Below are 14,356 nucleotides of genomic sequence, written 5' to 3'. Positions count from 1 at the left end.
GTGTGGTCAATGTGGCATTGTCTAACTTAGCTTTGAAAATTCCGATTCGGCAGCTATAGAGGTGTGGGAAGTTTGATCAGACATATAGCCAGCAACGCTAAGTCGGGGGCTAAAAGCGCTAATGATGAATTGTGAATTGGCAGCTGGTAACAGAGTTAATGTTTATCCAAATTCAGCATATAAATGTGACATGTGCTTCAAAATGTGCGACCGCAATTGCACTTAATCTTATTGCACATGTGTGTTTTTGATCAGATGCAAAAGTCTTTTTTGTGGAGTCTGACAGCAGTGGGGAGGAAAGACCTGCAAAATATCGCCGTCCCACATCGTGGGTGCCGCAGCCTGCTACTGAAGGAGCTGCTCAGTGCTGTCAAAGTCTCCTACATGGGGTGGGAGATGTTGTCCAGCCAGGGTGACAGATTAGCCACCATTCTCCTGTCACTCACCACCTCCAGTAGGTCCAGAGGGCAGAACAGAGCTGGCCCTTCTGCTCAGCCTGTTCAGTCTCTTCCTGTCCCCAGCAGAGATGCTGCCGACCCAGCAGACCACACCATAAAAGATGGCTGAGGCCACCACAGAGTCATAGAAGGTCTTCATGATAAGCATATCGAGATAAATTACTGTTCATCATGTCATCCACAGGCAAGATTGGAAAAAGAAACTATACAGTCTACGCACGCAATCGCTATTATTAAATTCACTATTAAACTCTGGTGGATTATAGCGACAAATTATAGAAGACTGCAAACCGCTGAGTTGGCCTGCATATTCTCAAAAATTCCAAAGTGGCCAACGGGATAGTACATTTTTAAGATGAGTTAATAAAGGAATTACGGCAATGTGCACATTAATAGATGGGAAAATATTCAAATCTTTCGAGAACCTACAGAGACAGTTTGGACTGGATAAATCAGACTTATTTAGGTACTTCCAATTAAGACACTTTTACAATACAGAAATTAGGAAGAAGGCCTTGAGAGAAGGAAGCCAGATAATAGAAATAATATCAGGTGCGTATAAAAATCCTCCATCAAAAATTTTATCAAAATTATATATTGGTCTCCAAAACTTGAAAAGGAATGAAACATTATATATTAAACAAAAGTTGGAATCTGAATTACATCTTGAGTTGTCAGAGGATGATTGGCTCTCACATGTCTCTCACAGCATAATTCCACCAGCTCTAGACAACAGAGAGAATACGGCTGGAAAAATGTGATTAGGTTTTTTATTACTCCTTGCATCAAAAGCAAGCAGCTGAAAACACCTCAACAATGCTGGAGATTATGTGGTGTGAGTACAAGAAAACAATTATTAGAAGATAATGTGTTAAATTTGCTTAGATGAGAGGATCCAGCAGTAGATCAGAGGAATAGGGAAGGATTTGTCTGTGTGTTTCAGTCTGGTTTAGCTGTAGGCTTGAGAGTGTGTGTAATTGTTTAGAGGGAAAGGAATTTATGGACACCGGGGGTCTGCCTGTCATAAAAGGAGACAGGAAGCTACAGTTGGGGGATGATGATGCTTGTACCTATAATAAAAGCTCATAATTGTCACAACTTAGAAGTAGGTTTTCAGGAGACTGTCTAAATGTTTAGCTGTAAAAGTAAGACAACAAGAGGTCAATGGCCCAGTGGATGCACAGTGGGGGTCTGAGTGCTTGTAATCTGTTAACTATGTTTTGTAGAGTGTAGCTTGGGTGAGGGGAGATGGCCCTCTTTATGACTGGCTGGAAGTCACATATACAGAGACACACACCCACATCCACACGCACACTCACGTGCACCCACATAAACACACAGGTATGCGCACACACAGGCACTCACGTGCTCGCACACAAACACGGAGTTTGCAACACACCATGTGGGTTTTACGATGGGGTTGCTTCTATAAAACTGGTTGCAACAAACAAAGAAGTAAAGATCTGCAGAGGGACACCGGCCTTGCATGTCTTCCCTCCTAGAAGATGCATGCGTCACTGAAGATGAATAAAGGTTTTGTGAAATGACTACTGATCTCTGGATGCCCGAGGAATTAAAAGAACCAGGGTGAAACTGCTTTATGTAACAGTTTTGGTGGCGAAACCCGGGAGATTCGCTCGAGGCCCAGAGAGGATGAATTGGCAGAGCTGAGATCGTGAAAATGAGGCAAACAGAGAGCTAGCTCACATGACTAAAAAGCACGACCCGTTTATTTTCGAACCATGCATATTGGATGAAGTCTAAATTATCTGTTCGCTAAATTGAGCGCATCCCAGTTTAAATTCACTCAGTAGAATAAAGAGTCCCAGTGCGACAAAAGCAAGAGACTTTTGCTAAGAACTTCAGGTTGATGTTTAGCGTGCTCTAAGAAAATCAGGCTCAGTGCGTTAAAGCAGGAAACGTTTGTTACGAATTTGTGTAGTTAGAAAGCGGGGTTTGAGGCCTGGTCACCGGCTGACGGCCATGTGTGTTCCGGGCTTGGCTGCCCCACTCATTCTCGGACGCGAGGGTGAGACTCGTGGGACGGGAGGACTAGGCTGGTAACCTGGGGACCGGGGACTCCTAAATAACTAAAGCTAGGTGTTAGATCCTAGTCACGGTTGATAGCCTGCATGAGAGTGGGGGCAAGTTGCTTCGCTAGTGAGAGTACGAGCTGCTTTGCTTAGCCCACTAACTACAGCGTGTGTAGACTGTGTAGTGTGTGTGAGAAGCGCCGTTAGAGTCAGCGTCTCGACTGCAGTTCGGGAGTCAATTAAAGTAACAAAGGAATTTGAGTCTAAAAGTGTGTGTTTGTGGTGTGTAGAAACCGCGGCAGGAGATGGTTGAGGTGTAAAAGAGCGGACGGCACCCGCTCTTTGTGCTGATCAGGGCGTTGTCCTGAATCACAGAGGAGGAAGTGTCTCACAGCGAGTTGTGAAGGGGACTGTGAGAAGTATGAGGTGCGTGAGAGCCAGCCTCGAGAGGTGGGTTCATAGGTGGAACGAAGGAGGAGTAAAATGGAGGGTGTGTGTGTGTGTGTGTGTGTGTGTGTGTGTGTGTGTGTGTGTGTGTGTGTGATCTGTGTGAGGTCAACATGTGACCCTGTGAAGACTCCCCATAGCTGGTGCCAGGAGTCTAGCGGTCCCTCTAAACAAAAGGCTCTTACACTCACACAGATATACGATTGTTTGCTATACCATATATCAGCAAGAGAAGATACGACCTCTCCTAGGAGGTGTGTACTCTATGCCAGAACACTCTGTAGAGGAGTGAACGCACTCCCCTCTTCATGCTACACAGAGTTGTTACAGACATCCTAGGATGAGACATTCTTTCAATCTACAAATGATTATATACTTCTAAGCATATATGAGTACATATTTCTTAATACAAATGACAATAACAAAATCTAAACCCATCAGTCAGTACTGATAAATGATCAGAATTATAATATTTCTGACTATCTGAGGCTAAGTTGAATCGAATCGGGACTTTGAAAACCGGAATCAAATGGATTATAGAAATCAGTGATGATACCCAGCCCTAGTGAGCAGCCTAGGCACGACAGACGTGGATGTAGCTGTAATAAGAAAATAACTATTGCTAACTTTTCTGTTAAGTTAAGGCCTGATCCTTCTGAAATTCATAGCCAGTGCTCTGACACGGTGTCATCAATCTTTGAATGCTGAAAAAGCACAGTGTATCCAGTATTGGGGAAGACATCTTATTTTACGGTCAATATATATCATTCATAAAGCACTGTTATTGTTTCATTATTACTTCATTAGTCTGCATCAGTTTATCATCAATATTATCATGTATCACTTATCATTTAGTAAATCTGCTACAATAGAATTCTAGATACAATACTCTATCATGTGGCGAAAGCACCTCTCGAGCTAGACGGTCCAGTTGGGCCTCCTGCATTCACTTGCAGGCTTACACAAACATGCACATACAGAGTTATGTAAAACACGCACGTTCACATACACACACAATAGACACGAATAGATATACACACCACACACACTGTTGTCTCTGAGTGCTGGGCTGAGTGGAAACATCTGGAACATGTTGTTGTTCTTAGCCATAGAAGGACATAGAAGGGAGAACTGATTGATATACTTATCATGTGATTTGACGTCATCATTGCAATAAAAGCCTTGTGATAGGGTTGTTCGGGGGAGATCAGCTCTTAAAAGGCTTGGGATGCTCATCTTCCCCATATGTACATATGTATAATAAAATCACTATTTTGACATCTACTGAGAGACCATGCAGTCGTTTGTCTCTTCCTTAAATTCGAACCCTGACACCAGAAAAACATATTATATTATATAAATTATTATAAAATTTGTGTGCGCCTAACTTTTGTGCCGGTACGCCTAACTTTTTAAAGTTAGGTGTACCGGTACGCCCATGGCAAAAAGTTAGTCTAGAGCCCTGCGAAGGCCCTCCAGCACTGCGTCAACGTAAATATCGGTGTCCTCCATAAGATCATTGTCTCTGGGCATCACGCTGCCTGCCAGCGGTAACCGTGACAGCGTGTCGGCTGTGGTGAGGCTTTTGCCTGGAATGTGCCTTATAGTGTAAGAATACCTCATTAGGCGCATGCGGAATCTCTGTATCCGCGGTGGAAGCAAATCCAAGGCTTGTCCTCCAAGTAGGCTCACAAGTGGCTTATGGTAAATGGTAAATGGCCTGCATTTGTATAGCGCTTTTTCTAGTCCCTAAGGACCCCAAAGCGCTTTACACTACATTCAGTCATTCACCCATTCACACACACATTCACACACTGGTCGGTCTCAAGCTCAAAGTGTAGCCCTAGAATAAAGTCACTGAATCTTTCACACGCCCAGGTGAGCACCAGCGCTTCTTTTTCCAGCTGAGCATAGCGCTGCTCTGTGGCTGTCAATGATCGCGAGGCATACGCGACTGGCGACCACACGTCATTGTCTTTCTGTAGTAAAACTGCCCCCAACCCGTATGAAGAGGCATCTGCTGAGATCTTTTGGGGTTTGTTTGGGTTGTAAAGCTGTAGTACTGGTGCAGATGACAGTTCTTGTTTTAAACTGTTAAACGCGTTTTGTTGCTCATGCCCCCAGTACCACATGTTTTTAGTTGAAAGCAAGTCTCTCAGTGGTTTGTCTTTTTCGGAGAGGTTTGGGATGAATTTCCCCAGCTGATTCACCATTCCTAAGAAGCTCCTAAGCTCACTCACGGTGCTTGGCTCTTTCATATTCTGCACCGCGCTAGTTTTGTCAGTTTTGTCCGACAGTGATGAATCTTTAAGACCCACAACGGGCCTATCCCTCAAAAGTTCATCCTGAAGTTCACCATATTCACAGTTTTCAGCGAGAGCATATAGATGCCTTCAGATGACACAATGAATCCTAAGAATTTCACTGCTCTTTTGCCAAACTCACATTTTGACATGTTCAGGGTGACGCCCACCTTCTCTGCACGGTCGAGGACAGCGTTGAGTCTCATGTCGTGCTCCTCTCTCGTGGATCCCCAGACCAGGATGTCGTCCATGTGGCACACGACTCCCGCGAGGCCGGCTGTCACTTCCGTCACCATCATGTTTTGGAAATGCTCTGGTGCACTGGAAATACCAAATGGCAAATGATTGAAATGGTACCTACCAAATGGCGTAATAAATGTGGTGAGGAGAGCAGATTCTTTGGACAGCGGTATTTGCTAAAAGCTCATGTTAGCATTGAGCCTGGAGAAATACTGCGCACCTGTGAGCATGCCTAGCGTTTGGTCTACAGATGGAAGGATATATCTTTCACGACACACTGACCCATTTAATGGTGTCATGTCCACACAGATGCAGACTTTCTCTTTGTCCTTTTTGGGGGCTACAACCATGCCACAACACCAGTCTGTGGGCTCTTCCACACGACTGATTACTCCCAACTGTTCCGTCCTCTCAGCTCTGTTTTGACTTTGCCCAGTAGTGGCAGCGGAACATGCCTTGGCACTTTCAGTGAATAAGGTTTAGCGTCGGGTTTCAGCTTAATCGTGTATGGTTTTTGAACAAGCCCGAGCCCATCACATAGTTTCGGGTACGCTTTCTTCACTGTCTCAAGGTCAACATTGTCCATTCGGGCAATTAGTTTCAGTCTCACAGAAGCTGTCCTGCTTAAGAGAGCTACACGCAGATTTCTGACTACATAGATTGTCTCTGTAGTGCTCCTGTCACTGTAGGAAATGTCCTCCTTTGTGGACCCAAGTACAGTCAGTGCTGCACCTCCTGGTCCATACAGTGGCTTTTCAGCTTTTTGCAAATGTTCATTTGGCTGCTTAATGTCTTTGAATGTCTCCTCTGAGATAGCGTTGACATCTGCCCCCGAGTCTAATTTAAATGTCATGCTTTTGCCTCTCACGTAGATGTTAGCAAGCCACGGGTCTTCTCCTGAATCCAGTTCGCCTAGGAAAAGTCCATCTGCACAGTCTGCCACCTCATGCACAGTTGTAGACCTACAAACTCTCCCGTAGTGTCCACTTTCCCACAGTTGTGGCATTCTGCATTTTTAGCTGGGCACTGTGCTGCTGGGTGCATCTGTGCTTTTCCACATTTAGAACATGTTTTATTCTCTTGTTTTGTTATTTGTGGTTTTTGTGGCTTGAACTGCTTTTGCTCTCTGCTTCTGAATTTATATGGCTGTGATTTTCTGACATGCACGGCATCCACGGCTGTTTTGCCAGTGCTGCTTTCACCTCTTAGGTCAGTTTGCTGTCTTTTTATTTCCTCAGATTGTCTCGCCATTGTGATAGCTTTGGTTAGGGTCAAATCTTTGTTGAGCTGCATTCTCTCCGACAGTGATGAATCTTTAAGACCCACAACGGGCCTATCCCTCAAAAGTTCATCCTGAAGTTCACCATATTCACAGTTTTCAGCGAGAGCATATAGAGCTGTTATGAAGGAGTCAACTGTTTCTGCTGGCTGTTATACTCACTTATTAAACTTTGCTCTTTCATAAATCACATTCTTTCTGGGGACAAAATGTCTATCAAATGCGTTTCTGACCACATCGTACTGCTGGCGATGTCCGTCTGTTAGGTCAAGTCCCCTTAGGACGTCGTCAGCCTCGTCTCCCATGCAGTAAACTAATGTGTTCACTTGGTTAGCGTCTGTTGAACTGTTCAGATTATTTGCCATTCTAAAACGCTCGAAACGTCTTATCCACTTCTCCAAGGCTGGACTGGGACAAAAACTCGGCCCGGGCATTTTGACTAGAGACCGGCCCACCAGGATAAAGATTGAAAATGTGACGTCATTCAGGGGTGAAACCGCAAAGGATTCTGGGAACTTGTGGCAAGAGGTACTAGCGCACGCAGGCTTTCGCAGTTACACAGCGATAAAAAGAAACCCAAAAAATGGCAAGAAGCTGTTGTATTATTAACTGCAATAGCCGGTCGCGTGACAGCCACGGGAAGCCGACGGGTAAAGAGATCGTTTTTTTTATCGGATTACGTCGTTGAAGAGAAATTTTTTAAGCCATGTTTCCGAAGTAAGAGCCGACGGATGGCCTGGATATACCAAATATAACATCCCAGAACACTCCAGCTCACAGGTTAGTCTGCTCCAAGCATTCCCACAAAGGTCAGTCTGCTGTTGTAGTTAATACGTCATTTTTCATAACACAACTGGTGGTATAGGTTACAAGCACGTCTGGCGCTGAACAGAAATTGTTGCGCTCTGCTCCTTTGTTTATTGTGCATAAATAGTGAATTGTCCTGACACAATATTGCGTTTCGGTACTGTTATTACCATGGTACATTGACAAAAACATATACTTTTATTCACAGGATAAAACAGTTGTTTTGTATCACTAATTGCCCAGTACAATTACAACATACAATATTATTGTCACTGCTACATTTCTGTAATGAACCAGAAATTATTTCCACTACTAATTAATTACCGTTGAGCTCAAAGGTCCTATTAATAAACGGTTAACGAATGTGTATTTATGTCGACGATTTGTGAGACTGGTAAACTTATATGTACGATGGTCTTTCGTTCTACACGGTGCATTTCAAGGTCCTGTACCTGTAACCAATACGTCTACTCACCGAAGAATGAGTGAAGCAATATGGATAACAGCAGAGGACAATTTATTTAGGGTCTGATGGCAATTTACCATCGGTGTCCAGCACTTTAAAGGATTGATGGACTGGAGCACATCTGTCCTTAACATACCCTCTTAAACATCAGCTTGACACTGATATATCAAAGGAAACTTAACCGACTTTAAGTGCAAATGTTTCAACCTGAACAACTTAAAACTTCTCTGGGATACAATGTAAACAAAGACAAGAAGAAGAAAAATATTTCCAACAATAGTCACTTCTCCTAACCAGGAGACAAGTGAATATATTATGTAAAGAGTCCTTTTTCTCAGTCCTGGGGTTGTAACACCACAACCTCCTCAGTCCGTAATCAGAGAGTGTCTATTTGACAATAACCAAAATGTCTTTGGATACTCTTTGTGAATGCAAACAAAACAAAACAAAACAAAAAACAATGGTATTAGCTGGCCAGCAAAATAAAGAGACTGTATGGCACTGAGTGCGGGCGCGTGTGTGAGTACTTCGGTCCAAATAATCGAAGTCCGGATGGATGAAGGGATGGCAGCCGCTTGTCCTTTAATGGCAGCAGCGAGACAGCACAGCAGTAAGGCAGCACAGCAGTAAGGCAGCACAGCAGCGAGGCGTCTGGCAGGAGAACGAACAGTAGTCTTTTTTTAAGGCTACTACAGAAGGAGATATTCCCCGCTAGCTCACCCAAGCTTGCTCTCTGGCACAGCTACAAGCCACGTGAGCTCATAGCCCCTCCCGCTAGGATGTACTACCACAGTCGACTGTCGTAAAGCAGCCGCAAACCAATAGCAATAAAAGAAAACTCAAAATCATTGAAGAACATTTTATAACACCCAATATAGATATATACATATATTCTGAATATCACACAATATCAGATAACCCTTATGAAAGGGACACCGAGGGAACAGTTTACCCTGCCCGGGATAGGGTTACCGGGGCCCCGCCCTGGAGCCAGGCCCGGGGAGGGTGCCCGAGGGCGAGCGTCTGGAGGCCGAGCCTTAGTCCATGGGGCCCGGCCGGGCATGGCCCGAAGAGGAGACATGGGCCCATCCTCCCGCAGGCCCACCACCCGCAGGAGGCGCCATAGGGGTCGGGTGCATTGTGTGCCGGGTGGCGGCCAGGAGCGGAGGCCCTGGCGGACTGACCCCCGGCTGCCAAGACTGGCAAGAGGGACATGGAATGTCACCTCTCTGGTGGGGAAGGAGCCTGAGTTAGTGCGTGAGGTTGAGAGGTACCGGCTAGATATAGTCGGGCTCACCTCTACGCATGGCTTGGGCTCTGGAACCAGTCTCCTGGAGAGGGGCTGGACTCTGTCTCAGTCTGGAGTTGCCCCTGGTGAGAGGCGGCGGGCTGGGGTGGGTATTCTAATATCCCCTCGGCTTGCTGCCGGTACGTTGGGGTTTTTCCCGGTGGACGAGAGGGTTTGTTCCCTGCGCCTTAGGGTCGGGGAACGGGTCCTGACTGTCATCTGCGCTTATGCGCCGAGTGGCAGTTCAGAGTACCCAGCCTTCTTAGCGTCCCTGGGGGGGGGGGGGGGGGGGGGGGGGGGTGCTGGAGGGTGCTCCACCTGGAGACTCTGTTGTCCTGCTGGGAGACTTCAATGCTCACGTGGGTAACGACAGCGAGACCTGGAGGGGCGTGATTGGGAGGAACGGCCTCCCTGATCTGAACCCGAGCGGTGCTTTGTTATTGGACTTCTGTGCTAATCACAGTTTGGCCATAACGAACACCCTGTTCGAACATAAGAGTGTCCATAAGTGCACGTGGCACCAGGACGCTCTAGGCCGTAGGTCGATGATCGATTTTGTAATCGTATCAGCAGACCTGCGACCATATGTTCTGGACACTCGGGTAAAGAGAGGGGCTGAGCTGTCAACTGATCACCACCTGGTGGTGAGTTGGATCAGGTGGCGGGGGAGGACGCTGGACAGACCTGGTGCACCTAAACGCGTAGTGAGGGTGTGCTGGGAACGTCTAGCAGAGGCCCCAGTCCGCGAGATCTTCAACGCACACCTCCGGCAGAGCTTCAACAGCATTCCGAGGGAGACTGGGGACATTGAGTCCGAATGGACCATGTTCAGCGTCTCCATTGCCGAAGCTGCTGCATTGAGCTGCGGCCGCAAGGTGGTTGGTGCCTGCAGTGGTGGTAATCCCCGAACCAAATGGTGGACACCAGAGGTGAAGGGAGCCACCAGGCTGAAGAAGGAGTCCTATCGGGCTTGGTTAGCCTGTGGGACTCCGGAGGCAGCCGACAGGTATCGACAGGCCAAGCGGAATGCGGCTCGGGCAGTGGCTGAAGCAAAAACTCGGGTGTGGGAGGAGTTCGGAGAGGCCATGGAAAAAGACTTTCGGACTGTCTCGAAGAGATTCTGGCAAACCGTCAGACGTCTCAGGAGGGGAAAGCGGTGCTCTACCTGCACTGTGTATAGTGCTGGCGGAGCGCTGCTGACGTCGACTGAGAAAATTGTCAGGCGGTGGAAGGAATACTTCGAGGACCTCCTTAATCCCACTGACACGCCTTCCGAGGAGGAAGCAGAGTCTGGGGATGAGGGGAATGACCCGCCAATTTCCGGGGGCGAGGTCACTGAGGCAGTTAAACAACTCCTTGGTGGCAGAGCCCCTGGTGTTGATGAGGTCCACCCCGAGTTCCTGAAGGCTCTGGACGTTGTAGGGCTGTCCTGGTTGACACGCCTCTGCAATGTTGCGTGGAGATCAGGGGCAGTACCTGTGGACTGGCAGACCGGGGTGGTGGTCCCCATCTTTAAGAAGGGGGACCGGAGGGTGTGTTCCAACTACAGGGGGATCACACTCCTCAGCCTCCCTGGGAAAGTATATGCCAGGGTGCTGGAAAGGAGAGTTTGTCCGTTAGTCGAACCTCGGATACAGGAGGAACAATGCGGTTTTCGTCCTGGTCGTGGAACACTGGACCAGCTCTTTATCCTCTCGAGGATACTTGAGGGTGCATGGGAGTTTGCCCAACCAGTCTACATGTGTTTTGTGGACTTGGAGAAGGCATTCGACCGTGTCCCTCGGGTTGTCCTGTGGGAGGTGTTGCGGGAATATGGGGTGTCTGGCCCATTGCTACGGGCCATTCGATCCCTATACAACCGTTGCAAGAGCTTGGTTCGCATTGCCGGCAATAAGTGGGACTCGTTCCCAGTGGGTGATGGGCTCCGCCAAGGCTGCCCTTTGTCTCCAGTTCTGTTCATAATTTTTATGGACAGAATTTCTAGGTGCAGCCAAGTGGCGGAGGGCTTTCGCTTTGGTGGCCTCAGAATCTCATCTCTGATTTTTGCAGATGATGTGGTTCTGTTGGCTTCATCGGGTGAGGGCCTCCAGCTCGCACTGGAACAGTTCGCAGCCGAGTGTGAAGCAGCGGGAATGAGGATCAGCACCTCCAAATCTGAGGCCATGGTTCTCAGCCGGAAAAGGGTGGAGTGCCCACTCCGGGTCGGGGATGAGTTCCTGCCCCAAGTGGAGGAGTTCAAGTATCTCGGGGTCTTGTTCGTGAGTGATGGGAGAAGGGAGCCGGAGATCGACAGACGGATTGGGGCTGCAGCTGCAGTAATGCAGACGCTGCACCGGTCCGTCGTGGTGAAGAGGGAGCTGAGTGTAAAAGCGAAGCTCTCAATTTACCGGTCAATCTACGTCCCTACCCTCACCTATGGCCACGAGCTGTGGGTAGTGACCGAAAGAACGAGATCGCGGATACAAGCGGCAGAAATGAGCTTCCTCCGAAGGGTGGCTGGCCTCTCCCTTAGAGATAGGGTGAGAAGTTCGGCCATCCGGGAGGGGCTCAGAGTAGAGCAGCTGCTGCTCCGCATCGAAAGGAGCCAGCTGAGGTGGTTCGGGCATCTGACAAGGATGCCCCCTGGGCGCCTCCTGGGTGAGGTGTTCCAGGCATGTCCCACCGGGAGGAGGCCCCGGGGCAGACCCACGACACGCTGGAGAGATTATATCTCTCGGCTGACCTGGGAACGCCTTGGTATTCCCCCGGATAAGCTGGAGGAGGTGGCCGGGGAGAGGGAGGTCTGGGCCTCTTTGCTTAGGCTGCTGCCCCCGCGACCCAGCCCCGGATAAAGCGGATGAAAATGGATGGATGGATGGATGGATATCAGATAACCAAATTAACACTGGGTTACATACCCATCCGTCGGTAAACTACCTGGGCTTGTTGCAGTGACCTGAAGTTACTAAACTTCACGAGTGTATGCAGTCAGTCCAAGAACCGTATAATTATAAATATGAGCGTGTTGAAAGTTGGGCAGCACGCTAACGTCTTTTGTCCACTCTGTGAGCTCGTGAGGGTCTGACCCTTTCACTCCTTTGATTTTTCCTCGTGTCTTTTCTTTGTCTTTTCGTCGAGTCTGTCTTTGTACGGACCGGTATTGTTCTCCTTCGTTTTGTACATAACCTTTTTGTGCGGCAAAGAAAAAACAAGAAGGTATTGGAACCGGAGAATGAACGTTTTGCGGTGCTGCAAATGCTTGTGTAACAGGTATTACAATTAAACAACATGAGATATGCATTAAATTATTGTCTCGACAACTTTGGACCAGTATCAGAAAGTTCTAGGTAAGACTATGGAGCCTTGAAAGGATCAGCAGAGAAGGAACCACACAATGATAGATAAGATGTGATTTGAATAGAAACTGTATTGAAAGTTGTAAAGTTTACAAACCCTGCCTGTCTAAAGCCGGCTTCCTACAGTGCACAAACGCACATTAAAGGGCCCAAAAATAAAATCAAAACAACATCCTCTTTAAGGAAATTCTCCAAAGAGTTTCAATTAAAGAGCTTCCGCTCCCGTTGCTCAGTCCACTTCTCTTTGGGAAGAGAAATTAGAGTTCCTTGTGTGTGTGTGTGTTTCTGTCCATTGGTTCTAACACTACCCGGGTAGATTTTTAAAGTGTTAGTCTTATCTGTATCAAGGAAGGTAGTAATAGTCCTGAGGTTCGCTGAAGATGGATCCCACGGCTGGCCACACCGCACTCGGGTCCGTCGACAGTCACTCTCTTGGGATTGGCTCGCCACTGAACCCACAGGGTTCAGATCTCAAATGATCCAGTCCTGGTCAAAAACCAATCTATGCACACAGTGCAGAGTGCATACATTACTATTTTATCTATTCTTCTTCCATCACTCATCTTTCAGTCAAGTATTGCTCAAGTATAACAAATTATTTTAGTTATACAATGTCTCAACCATCATAAAATAACTTGAGTTACATCACACAAGGTCTTAGTGCAATAGAAAATATACCTTATATTTACCTTTTTGGGAATAAATAAACTTATAAGATTCACTCTCCCATATTTATCCTTTTAACAGCTCGCTTTTAACTGTTCTTCTTTTTAAGATATTTCAACCTGAATTATTTCTCAGAAAAATATATCAACTTCTTTAAACATTAATACATCAACAGGGTAATGAGATCCCTCACATTTTATAATCACATTTTATGAACTTTTTGCATCTTCATCAAATGAATTAACTTCTAAGTCAACAAAACTGAAAGGGTGCATTTAAGCACTACATGACAATATTACTGCTTCTCCAACGTTTTGGAAAGCTAACAAACTCAGATGAATCACAGTAATGTTAGAACACAGAGATCGCTAAGCAGTGGCTTAATACTAGCGGTTAGCTGGGCACATTCTAATGTATACTTTAGCACTTAAAATTAAACATCTGCACATCAGTGATCTTACAGTACTTTAAACATGAATATCACAACTCCGACTGGTTTTGTTTTTTAAAGCAGAAAATATATTAACAGCAGTCAACTACATGTCTTTATGGTGCTAACATTCATGTAGCATCCCTTACCGGAGCTCGTGGTGAGATAGCTCGTCCAGCTGACGCAGCTTCCCACGGCCGTATTTCACAGATCTCAGATCCTAATAAGTAGCCATCTGTTAACAGCTAGTATGTGAAGATAAATTGCGAATTTAACTTTTATTTCAGCTTTTCTTACCAGGATCTTTCAGCTAATTTGGCGGTTGCCTCGTGAGTAGCGGTTGCCTCGTGAGTAATGGCTTCCACAACAGGAAATGTTGACTAACAGAAAGTCACCTCAAGGCATACTCGCCTCCTAGCGGCGGGGAGGGAAAATTACACCTCCAACCTTATGCAGCAGCACAACCCACAAATCTGATGTGAGTTACACTCTCCCCTCCTGAACTCTTGCACGTCCCTGTGCATGACAAGGTTCACACAAATGTTTCTTGGGGGGAAAGGCAAGGGAAGAAGCGGGTGCTTCACCTTCATTTACCATGTCATTC

The 14,356-nt window shown here is 46.8% G+C and overlaps 1 long non-coding RNA gene across 1 annotated transcript; it reads right to left on the bottom strand.

Moving 5' to 3' along the window:
- Positions 1–12,386: 12,386 nt before the first annotated feature.
- On the bottom strand, positions 12,387–14,110 carry LOC146674169 (uncharacterized). The gene is made up of 3 exons (XR_014909135.1): positions 14,050–14,110; positions 13,902–13,972; positions 12,387–13,158 (listed from the first exon to the last, which is right to left on the bottom strand). It is a non-coding gene; the product is annotated as an uncharacterized LOC146674169 (long non-coding RNA).
- Between the last annotated feature and the right edge of the window lie 246 nt (positions 14,111–14,356).

This window comes from Rhamphochromis longiceps, linkage group LG3, assembly GCF_057381845.1.
Source record: "Rhamphochromis longiceps isolate RC_006_pf linkage group LG3, R_longiceps_female_GT1.1, whole genome shotgun sequence".
In the NCBI taxonomy this organism is placed as follows: domain Eukaryota; kingdom Metazoa; phylum Chordata; class Actinopteri; order Cichliformes; family Cichlidae; genus Rhamphochromis; species Rhamphochromis longiceps.
Note: the sequence above shows the minus strand (reverse complement) of the source record. Positions and strands in the feature narration are given on the sequence as shown.